The 12,649-nt window shown below is 38.8% G+C and overlaps 1 pseudogene; it reads right to left on the minus strand.

Moving 5' to 3' along the window:
• Positions 1–2,343: 2,343 nt before the first annotated feature.
• On the minus strand, positions 2,344–6,868 carry LOC107754682 (vitamin D 25-hydroxylase-like; annotated as a pseudogene).
• Positions 6,869–12,649: the final 5,781 nt, after the last annotated feature.

Below are 12,649 nucleotides of genomic sequence, written 5' to 3' on the forward strand. Positions count from 1 at the left end.
TTTTCGAATCCATTCAGCCGATCTCCGGGTCTGGCGGTAGCACTTTTAGCTGTAGCTTAGCATAGATAATTGAATCTAGATCATCAGCGCCTGAAAATAGGCTAACTTCCGCCAACATAACCAACGTGACCACCTGCTTGCTGGGGACTATTTTCAGGCGCTGCATAATATCATTGCGCCTGCTGCACCCATGGTACGGCAGCAAAGTTCCTTGATTATTACGCCGGAATGAGAGTATAGTTCCTAGCCATATTGGCCTAGAAAATCGCAACTTTTTATTTTCCGTCGGTCTTAGTTACACGATGTAACTACAGAAGTGTCAAGTTTTAAATAGGAAAAATATCAAAACTCTTTGGTCATTTTTGAGCGAGATGCTAACGGTCTAATCAGATTCAATGATCTATGCTAAGCTGCAGCTAAAAGTGCTACCGCCAGACCCGGAGATCGGCTGAATGGATTCGAAAACGGTAAAACTCAACTGTTTAGGCTCATTTTCCAACTCCCCTAGAGTTATTTTCAAAAAAAGTGGACTGTTCTTTTAATTTCTTTAAAAATGTACTGACCCCAAACTTTTGAATTTGACTGTATATGTAATTTATATTTTCTTCCCCCACAAAACTACACTGAAAAAAAAAAAGTAAAATTTACTTAACAAATATGTGCAAAAACTTGCAAAAGAAAAATTAAGTAAAATTGAAGTATGGAATTAAGTAAAATCTACTTAAGTTAAGTAAAATTAGCAAAGGAAATAAGTCAATTTAATGTGGCTAGTTAAGAGTTTGATGAGTAATTTCTACTTAATTATTATAAGTTTTCTCTGCAATACTCAAGTACATTTCACTCAGTCATGTTTTGTAAACGTGCACTGAAAAAAACATGCTATCAAAGCATGTGGTTTACTTACAAACATGTAAATAAGCAAGTAGACAGCTTGTTATCCTTTTTGAGATATGTCTACTCAATATAGTTAATACCCAAATGAACACAGAGGCCTCAATGTTTGGTTCCCAATACACAATGGCGCTAACAATCAATGGATAGTGTTTGAGTATGAATGGGTCATTTTGAGTAGAAAATGAACTCCAGATGTCACAAAACACCAAGTTACTAAACATAAAAGCAACCATAAAACAGTGTAAATAGAACTCGAAAACTGAAAATTTTAACCTTATTAACTATTCATGCCCCAGTGCATGATGGGAACAACAAACTTTAAACTTCAATTTCTACAAACTTAAATTAGTAAAAGATCAAAGATACTTCATAAAAGACTTTAATAAAAGATACTCTGTCTACTTATCAGGAAAGCTTTTAATTTTTAAGTATACAGCATATTAAATACATATTAATTTATAAAAAAATGAGTATCTCTTGTCAATACATTCACAATACTTTTATTTCAACAATTTACTTTCAGTAAAATGACTAGAGAAACCAGTTATTTAATTTTGGAAACAATTTTTACAGAGGTTTTTTTTTTGTATAGATGAAAATTTCTGGAAGGGTGACATCCAGCAACCATTAACACCCACAGCAGCGTACGGTCTGAGGAAACGATCCAAACCAAGCGCCAGCTAGGGATCAAAGAGGAATAATAGAATCATAATACTTGTGCAAACCACGTTATCCAGGTACATATGTCGTTTTAATCACACCACCACACTGAATGCACATGCACTGAACATGACCGTTCACCTATTAAGAGAAGTAGAACGTCTTCACCCTTTGCTATTATCTCCATGTGACACAACATTTTTGACATCATCTAAATGTGTGCTACTGAGCATCATCGCGCTGCATGTTGCTGCTTATTTTTCTTCGTGCTCAGATGAAAGCCAAAGTGTTCTCCTGGGAGGAACTGCCTGTAAGATGACAGTCAGCAGATGATGAGTCCCCAAGTGTAGGTCGTATGAAAGGCCAGCCTTATCTCTTCAGATGACAGCATCTCTGTGACAGCTTACCCAAAGCAACAATGCCCCTACCTGTCACTCCGTTTTTAATGGAGTTTTGTTTTTTGACCTGTAAATGTTTTTTACAGTGACAACAGAAGGAAAATACGATATATGTACTAAAAAAGAAAGCAACATATTAGATTAGGTTCACAATTAACAAACACTTTGTCATTGAAATCCATTCATTTCTGATATGTGCCAGACCAAATCATAGAATTACATGAGTCAGTCAGTCACAGGAAATATTAATGTTTCTATCTATATGCTCCTTTTCCAGCTTGGTTTATATGGTGTATAATTGGCTTCGGAAAATTCCAGCACAGTTGAAAGCGAGGTCAGTATTAAACACAACTTGCATTAAAAAAAGGCTTATTTTGTCAGTTTTAAAAAAAAATCATAACATGCAAAAAACTTGTTAAAAAGAAAGTACAAATAATATTGTGCTATAAAATGTATATTGGAGTCCAGCTTTTCACGAAATATTGCAGCTCAAGTTTCTTGATAATCTCTTGCCACTGAGATAAAGTAGGGACTGGGCCGTTATTATTGCAGAACTGATACATGGCATTAAACCAACGGGAGTCATGAAGCATTTCCAAAACTTTCTGGGAAAGGCAGCAGTTTGCCTCTCACTTGCCTGACTCCAGAAATGGGCGAATACAAGGAATGCTGGAAAAGACAGACCTCCAAACCGTTATAGAGATAAACCCTGTCAATCATTGACACAATAGCTCTTCTCATATTGACAAGCACAACGTTCAGGTTTGCTACACAGTACACTTTTTGGTTCAAGTTATGAAAGATACATTTACATTTATCTTGATACCCTCATCTACGTTCTCGTTTGGTAACACATGCTCATTCTTTGCTCTCCAGAGCATGTGTTCTGTAACAGTACTCTTATCACTCTCAGGCTGGGTTCTGTGAAACTATGGAGGATACGTTCTGAGAATTTAACAAGTCAATATCAGAGGTCAGTATTCCCCGCTGAAAACCTGATGGAATTTAAGACGGGGAACTGCTCTGCTCTCGTTTGCGTTTCTTAGCAGGAGGTGAGTGCACGTGTTCCAGAGCTCAAGGGGCAATTTTTACTGCTGTCTCCTGATGGCACATATGGAATACGGCCGAGGCTGAAGGGTCATGCCTAGTTTTGGAGAGAGACTTGGAATAAAGCCTTCGGGGAACTGAAGATGGAACCTCTGGAGCAATGTGGTGAAGAACAAGAACATCTCCAGCCGAGCCAACTGCTCTCCCAGACAGTGGCGCTTACCTAAAGACAAACACGTAGAAATCACACATCTGAACAACGAAAAGCTTTTAGATGTACTGATTTACCAAATATTTGCTGTTTACCTATTGAGAAAGCAAGAAATGCTTCATGCCAGACAAATTTGCCATTATAGCCAAGGAACCGCTCTGGGCAGAAGATGGATGGGTTGCTCCAGTACTTCTCATCAAAGTGCACTGAGTACAAGTTAGTGATGACCATGGTGCCCTTGGGGATAGTGTAGCCACGCACCACCGCATCTTGAGACGTAGTGCGGAAGATGCCCAGTGGGACAACATTGCAAAAGCGCAGGACTTCATGCAGCACTGCCTCCACATATGGCATCCTCTGCTTGTCTTCAAGAGCAGGTGGTCTGCCATTCAGGATGCAATCGATCTCCATTTGGACCTTTTCTGCACGGGAAAAAACATAACGTGATTAGTGCAACGACATTAAAAATGTTGTAAATGAGAAAAAATAGCCATTGCTCTGTGGGCACCAACCTTGTATCCTGGGATACAGAGCCATGTAGAGCATAGCCCAGCGCAGACAATTTGTGGTAGTCTCTGTGTCTGCAATGATGAGTTCTCCAACTGAGAAAATGAGATTATCTTGAGAGAAAGATGTAGCTTTATCGGTGGCGCTCTGCTCCATTTTGTCCAAGTAGGCATCAATGTAATGTTGGGGCGACTGGGGTACCCTATCTTGTGAGAAGCGCTTGATGATTTGCAGAAGGAAGTCGTAGACCTCGTTGGCATTGCGGAAGAGCTTTTGGTGCTTCCCGAAGGGCTCGTACTCCATCCAGGGGAAGGCGTTGTATAGGAAGGCCCAGCCACTGGCTGCCAGCTCCACATTCTCACTGAAGATCTCAATCATGTGCTGAAAATCGCTGTCGTCGTAGGTGAAACGTTGCCCAAAGATAATGAGGTTGGTGATGTTGGACACGGCATTGGTCACAAGATGCTTAGGGTTAAAGGGCTTCCCCTGATGCTGGTCAATAGCATCGAGGAAAAACAGGCACTCCTCAGAAATCTTCTCAAACATCCGCTGACCACTGCCAAATTAGCGGAAGCAGTTCACAGCCAGTTTGTTGTGTTCAATCCAGCTTTGACCGTATTTGCAGTTCAGAAGGCCTAGACAGAGAATAAAAAATGCTGAGAGAGGTCGGTTTAAATATGGAAACAAAGAAAGTTGATCTAATGATAAACTTTTTTTGTATGTTTAACCAGAGATTATTAGTCAAACAGAACTAGTCTCATGGGTTAAACAGATTACAAGAATTGCGATACTGATAATGTGATAACATCATGTGTGACTGTCCGCTCTTCTCTAGTTATTGCCCCAACTCTGACATACATTACCATACCAGAGCCTTTTCTCTGAATCACCCAGGTGGTTAAAGGCATAGTTCACTAAAAATGAAAAATCAGGAGATCTAAAGGAGATCTTTTTCCCAGACAAAATTTCATAGTAGCCATGACTGTTCTAAGCTCAAAAAAAGAAAAAACTCACAGTACATATCCAATGTTTTGTGCTGCAAAGATCAAAATGAATTCACTGCTTATCTTCAACTGCTGCATTTTGTTATCATTATCAGTGAATAATGAGTTATTTCTTTCTGTTTCTCACACAAACATATCCTGTGGCTCTGGAAGACTCGGAATACAGTGCATGAGTTAAATGGACTATATAACTATTTATGGACATTTATAGTATTGTTTTCTTTTTTCCTTTTCTTTTCTTTTTTTTTTATTATCCCATTGAAACAATAACAGCATACAGGTTTAGAAGGATATGAGGGGGAATAAATAATGTCAGAACTTTCATATTTGGGTGCACTATTCCTTTACTCTAGTTCATTCTGCAATCATCTATTCTGGGAAATCATTCTAAAATAAAATATTCTATAAGGAACCACTTACCTCCCATTTTTGTCATCTTCTGAAATAAAGGGAGGGATGGACGGTCTGCGAAAACCTCACTTTGGTGATACAGGCACTCTTTAATGGCATCATAACCATTTAGTATAACAGTCGAGATTCCTCCCAGGTCTAGACTGAAAATCTGGATAATAAAATAGCAGTATTCATCATTAATCCACTCCCCTGCCAAACATTTCTACTAATGAACGGAGTATAATTAGAAGACTACTTCCACCCTCATGGTTACAGTGAGGAAATGAATTGGGCATGCTGACTCAGCATGTCTCTGCAAAACTGAGTGCTGCGGCGCTCTGCCAAAAATGCAACGGCATATGCAATACTCCTTTGTTCTTTTCGAACACCTCAGCTACACTTCTCGCGCAGAGAACTGCGATTCACTATCACGGACCAATCAGCTGTGAGCTCGATTTGACCTGAGCACTAAAATGAGTGAATAACTGTCGGACTGTATTAATGAAAATATAATAAATAATTATAGCCTATTAATATTATTAATAATTGACTTTATATTAAGTGTCTTTAACTACTGTATACTAACATTTAAATTATTCATTTAATAGTGCTTGCATCGTATGTTTACGATGAAAATACGAGAACATGATAAGTACATTATTATTATTATTATTCAATGCTCATATTGCTACAACTACATATGAAACAAAGTGTTATTTCGGTATAAATATTACGGTAAGAAGTTATTTAACCATCATATCAAACATATTTTGATTTGAACCCCCCTAACATTTTCCTGAGATGTTGATTTATGACACAGTTTAAAAATTAGTCAGATTTAAATGATAATTACAAGATATTATCATATTTCCATAAGTAAATATTTCCACTAAATTAAAATCAGACATTTTTGAAGACCAAGGAGAGGGAGTGGTCATGGTGAAACATTTAGTATCTCTGAAAAGCCCTGAATGTGCTCTGTACAGGGCATCCAGACTGTGGCATGTATAGTCTCAGAGAAAAATTCACAAAAATATAATGTCCTCATATGAGGATGAAGGGTCTCAGGGGGTTAAACAATAACGAATACAGTTGGTAGCATAGTAGCAATAAAGGGTTGGAGCAACTCTGCAGCGCGTCAGAAATTAAAAACTCATTTCAAGTCGCAACAAGGGACGATTCCATTGTGGACAGCTTCATTCATTACAAGACAGGGTGTGAGATGCTATAAGCTATTATACATATTATACATAGCCTACAAATTATCATGTGGTGGCTTAAATTAACTTTTTAAACAGCAAAACCAAAACAAAAGTAACGTTAAATGCAGAAAACTTGACAAGTCTACTGTATATTATGTGATTATGAAGTAAATAAAAGAAAGTGAGGACTGAGAGTGAAGTGTCATGCGTACCTGTCCGTGAATATCACTCTGCCTCTTCATGTAGACGTGAGGCTCTGTGGCCAGGGACAGAATATTCCCTATCATGGGTAAAGGTGTCGGTCCTGGGGGAAACCCTCGGGGTCTCCGCTGTTTTACGAGCTGGCGAATTACCAGCAAAATGAAGAGTGTAATGACCAAACTGCCCAAACATATGAGCGTTTGCTCCCAAGACACAGAGAACAGAGATATCAACCGTTTAATCGATACCATTTTAGATGCAAACACTTTGAGATAATCTGTGCTTTCTGAAAAGTTTCTAGCGCTCCGTTCTCTGTCAGACAGTGTAGCCTATTAGGAGATCATCTTGCACATGTTGCTCTATATCCCCCGCCTCTTAAAGGATAAAATGGGCTGGCGGAAAGAGCGCTTTGGATTAACTTGCATTGTGTTTGATTAAACGGTGGTCAGAACTATTGATCGCGAGAATTCAGACCTATTTCTCTTCATTAGGGCAGGCGGCCACAGCTACGTTTCAAAGCGGGCTCTTCTTTGTAACTTGCAACATGTATGTGGCCACGCCCACCCATACAAATCAAAAAAGGACTTTGCAGTGGAATTTGTTCCCAAAGAAATGACTCGTTCACTATTTCATTCAGTGCCCATCTCTGTGGTTACATCGTTGCTCCACTAGGTGGGGACAAGCGAGAGTGCATGTAGCCTAATGAGTGAATCATTTTCTGAACCGATTCATCAAACAACTCGACATAGAAACTTTACGTGGTTACAGATTTAGTTAAAAACTCCAGAAAAAGCATCATAAGTGGTTTCCCCACGAATTGCAACACAGTAGAACATACTTTTCTTTCATTTTTTCAAACTGTATTTTATTTTATTGCTGTAGCAATAAACACTGCCTACAGTAAATTAAGAAGTTACACAATGTCCTTTAGTTTTGTTAAGCATGTTATTTTTATGCATTCATAATTCCGCCGAAACGTTTCTTGCCGAACTGAACAAAACACATGCCCCTCTCGTTCAGTCGGTAAACAGATCTTCGTTCCCCAACAAAACAGTTATTCAGTTCAAAATGTCCCAGTATTTAATTCCATTCATGAACATCTCCAGTTCTGCTCCAAGTCTCGTTCAGACTTTAAAAGATCGACTCGTTCATTGAAGTAGGCGTATCCGTTCAGTATTCCAACCAATCAGATGCTCCTTCACAGCAGTACTCAAATGCTATTTGCTCTTGCTACAGTCAGTCTTTGCTAATACGTTGACACATCACACAAAACTATAAATTACACATTTAAGACATGGAATCAGTCACGTGCTTCAAAAGGCAGAGATTTTAAGTGAACGAAAAATATGAGTCAGTGTATGGAAGCGAATATGAATGATTTATTTAAAAACACTAATAATTTGTTCACGAACGAAACATCGTTCCTTTGAATTGAGTTACTTAAAGGTGGGGTAAGCGATTTTTCAAAAACGCTTTAGAAAACTGATTCGGGCCGAATAGCAAAACAAACTTGTAGCCAATCAGCAGTAAGGGGCGTGTCTACTCATGATGTGGAGGAGAGAGAGTTCAGTGCACAGGACGGACATTAGCCGAGCCGAGTGACAGAAAGATAGAGATGGCGGATAAAAAACAAAAGAGGAAAACGTCTGCGGAACAAAAGAAGGCTTAAGGCAAGAAGGCAAGAAGTAGGACCCATGTAAATATCGGATCAGCTTTCCAGCGCTGGAGAGAACTCAAGGAGCGGAAGGCCTGCGATCGGACGCCGAGGTTTTCCCTATTCATTTGTTGTGTCTCCCAAAATGCGTAATAAACATGCTTTTAGTCCCGGTGTCCTCATATGAGGACATGTATGAAATCAACATCTTGTTTCGTAACAGAAAGTCATATTTTGATTTGAAACCCCATAACATTTTCCTGAGATGTTGATATATGACAGACAGTTTAAAAATTTGTCCGATTTAAATGACAATTACAAAATATTACCATATTTCCATAAGAGTGTCACTAAATTAATATCAGACATTTTTGAAGACCAAGGAGAGGGAGTGGTCATGGTGAAACATTTAGTATCTCTGAAAAGCCCTGAATGTGCTCTGTACAGGGCATCCAGACTGTGGCATGTATAGTCTCAGAGAAATTCACAAAAATATAATGTCCTCATATGAGGATGAAGGGTCTCAGGGGGTTAAACAATAACGAATACAGTTGGTAGCATAGTAGCAATAAAGGGTTGGAGCAACTCTGCAGCGCGTCAGAAATTAAAAACTCATTTCAAGTCGCAACAAGGGACGATTCCATTGTGGACAGCTTCATTCATTACAAGACAGGGTGTGAGATGCTATAAGCTATTATACATATTATACATAGCCTACAAATTATCATGTGGTGGCTTAAATTAACTTTTTAAACAGCAAAACCAAAACAAAAGTAACGTTAAATGCAGAAAACTTGACAAGTCTACTGTATATTATGTGATTATGAAGTAAATAAAAGAAAGTGAGGACTGAGAGTGAAGTGTCATGAGTACCTGTCCGTGAATATCACTCTGCCTCTTCATGTAGACGTGAGGCTCTGTGGCCAGGGACAGAATATTCCCTATCATGGGTAAAGGTGTCGGTCCTGGGGGAAACCCTCGGGGTCTCCGCTGTTTTACGAGCTGGCGAATTACCAGCAAAATGAAGAGTGTAATGACCAAACTGCCCAAACATATGAGCGTTTGCTCCCAAGACACAGAGAACAGAGATATCAACCGTTTAATCGATACCATTTTAGATGCAAACACTGGGATAATCTGTGCTTTCTGAAAAGTTTCTAGCGCTCCGTTCTCTGTCAGACAGTGTAGCCTATTAGGAGATCATCTTGCACATGTTGCTCTATATCCCCCGCCTCTTAAAGGATAAAATGGGCTGGCGGAAAGAGCGCTTTGGATTAACTTGCATTGTGTTTGATTAAACGGTGGTCAGAACTATTGATCGCGAGAATTCAGACCTATTTCTCTTCATTAGGGCATGCGGCCACAGCTACGTTTCAAAGCGGGCTCTTCTTTGTAACTTGCAACATGTATGTGGCCACGCCCACCCATACAAATCAAAAAAGGACTTTGCAGTGGAATTTGTTCCCAAAGAAATGACTCGTTCACTATTTCATTCAGTGCCCATCTCTGTGGTTACATCGTTGCTCCACTAGGTGGGGACAAGCGAGAGTGCATGTAGCCTAATGAGTGAATCATTTTCTGAACCGATTCATCAAACAACTCGACATAGAAACTTTACGTGGTTACAGATTTAGTTAAAAACTCCAGAAAAAGCATCATAAGTGGTTTCCCCACGAATTGCAACACAGTAGAACATACTTTTCTTTCATTTTTTCAAACTGTATTTTATTTTATTGCTGTAGCAATAAACACTGCCTACAGTAAATTAAGAAGTTACACAATGTCCTTTAGTTTTGTTAAGCATGTTATTTTTATGCATTCATAATTCCGCCGAAACGTTTCTTGCCGAACTGAACAAAACACATGCCCCTCTCGTTCAGTCGGTAAACAGATCTTCGTTCCCCAACAAAACAGTTATTCAGTTCAAAATGTCCCAGTATTTAATTCCATTCATGAACATCTCCAGTTCTGCTCCAAGTCTCGTTCAGACTTTAAAAGATCGACTCGTTCATTGAAGTAGGCGTATCCGTTCAGTATTCCAACCAATCAGATGCTCCTTCACAGCAGTACTCAAATGCTATTTGCTCTTGCTACAGTCAGTCTTTGCTAATACGTTGACACATCACACAAAACTATAAATTACACATTTAAGACATGGAATCAGTCACGTGCTTCAAAAGGCAGAGATTTTAAGTGAACGAAAAATATGAGTCAGTGTATGGAAGCGAATATGAATGATTTATTTAAAAACACTAATAATTTGTTCACGAACGAAACATCGTTCCTTTGAATTGAGTTACTTAAAGGTGGGGTAAGCGATTTTTCAAAAACGCTTTAGAAAACTGATTCGGGCCGAATAGCAAAACAAACTTGTAGCCAATCAGCAGTAAGGGGCGTGTCTACTCATGATGTGGAGGGGGGGGGGGTCAGTGCACAGGACGGACATTAGCCGAGCCGAGTGACAGAAAGATAGAGATGGCGGATAAAAAACAAAAGAGGAAAACGTCTGCGGAACAAAAGAAGGCTTAAGGCAAGAAGGCCTGTGGAACAAACAAAGGCTTAAGGCAAGAAGTAGGACCCGTGTAAATATCGAATCAGCTTTCCAGCGCTGGAGAGAACTCAAGGAGTGGAAGACCTGCGATCGGACGCCGAGGTTGCTTTGTTTCTTCTCGATAGGTCAGTAACACCATGTCTGCGCCGCAACAGCTAAAGTCTGTCTAGTGCGCTGGACGCGACAAAGCGACCGTTGAAAATCATTTGAAATTTGTGTCAATACGTCATGAATAGAACGCAGCAGCAGTTTTCTGTCGGGGATTTGTCGTGTCGTGCCGCGCCGCATCCAGTGTAGACCATAGATATGTATATATATATCTATGGTGTAGACAGCATCACTGATTATAAGGAGTTCCATAGTATTTTGTCGTGCCGTGCCACTCGCGTCCGGTGTAGACACAGTGTTACATTGGTTTTGCTTTGTTTCACAGAACTAACCGTTGCCTGGGTTGCGTAAGTGTGTGGGGCGGAGCTATCAAAATAGGGGCGAGACCCTTTTGGGGTAGGGGCGTGTTTGTTTTGGTGATTTCAAATGTCAACATTGGCTACCAGAAATCGCTTACCCCACCTTTAAGCATTGGATAGCTGGCCAATCAGAGCACACCTCGCTTTTCAGAATGATGAGCTTTGTAAAAATCGACGTGTTTCAGAAAGGCGGGGCATAGAGGAGAAATAATAATGTACAGTATGTGGAAAATAATGTGGTTTTTTTTACCTTAAACCGCATAAACACATTTCATTACACCAAATACACAAAATAATGTTCTTTTTAGCAGCATCATATGACCCTTTTAAGTTCCAAAGACTTCGACATTCAACAGAGAGTTAAAGATTTATGATAATGGTAAATTTAAAATAAAGTTTAAAAAGGACTGCCAGAACATTCAGGCAGTTCATTTTCATGACAAGTGAGAGAAACAGACTTTAAGAGTAAACTGAGTAAAGCCAGTTTTGTGGTCTGACACATTTGCACTATAAGATTTGTGCTACAAACTTTGACCTCATGGCTTGAAACTTCCCTCTCCAGTTATGTCAGCGGTTTGTTTTGGGGGGGGCTATTTTAACCAAGCAGTGACCTGCACATTCTCAGCACATTTCTCAGCTTTATTTATAGCCTACTGTGATGTGGGTGTATTTAATTACTTTAACAAAAGCATTATGCTTCTGCTCCATGTATAATGTATGTAAGCATTTATAAGCATATAAAGGGTTTGATGATATTATCAAGTGCTAGGCACTGCAGAATCATTAATATTTAAAACTCAGTAGTTCATCATAAATATTGTAATGTATTACTCATATTTAATTAGGAAATTGTTTTTATATTAATCCAACCAACAATTAAAAAAGCAACAAACAAACAAATAAATAAATGTTATCAATGAACAGCACCTCAGAAAACAGCGAGTAGTGCCTTCAGAGTGGCATAAACCTTTTATCTTAATTGCATCCTATAAAAATTGCATGAGCTGCTATTTATAAACTGTGTATTGTGGGAAATGCTGCCTTGAGAACATAATAGGTTTGAAAAGGAAAAACAAAGCAAATGTCTTTACATAACAGAAATCAAACCAAACTCTGCATGTTTTTATACTTTTAAAGGATGTGTGAATGAAGTATAAGAGTGTTAACTATAGTAATCAATCACATATTCATTCGATCATAAATGTGACCCTGGACCACAAAACCAGTCATAAGTGTCAATTTTTTGAATAAATAAGCTTTCCATTGATGTATGGTTTGTTAGGATAGGACAATATTTGGCTGAGATACAACTATTTGAAAATCTGGAATCTTAGGGTACAAAAAAATCAAAATATTGAGAAAATCGCCTTTAAAGTTGTCCAAATAAAGTTCTTAGCAATGCATATTACTAATCAAAAATTAAGTTATGATATATTTACGGTAGGAAATGTACAAAATAT

The sequence above is a fragment of the Sinocyclocheilus rhinocerous genome, unplaced genomic scaffold (genome assembly GCF_001515625.1).
Source record: "Sinocyclocheilus rhinocerous isolate Xijiao unplaced genomic scaffold, SAMN03320098_v1.1 scaffold742, whole genome shotgun sequence".
Classification (NCBI taxonomy): Eukaryota; Metazoa; Chordata; class Actinopteri; order Cypriniformes; family Cyprinidae; genus Sinocyclocheilus; species Sinocyclocheilus rhinocerous.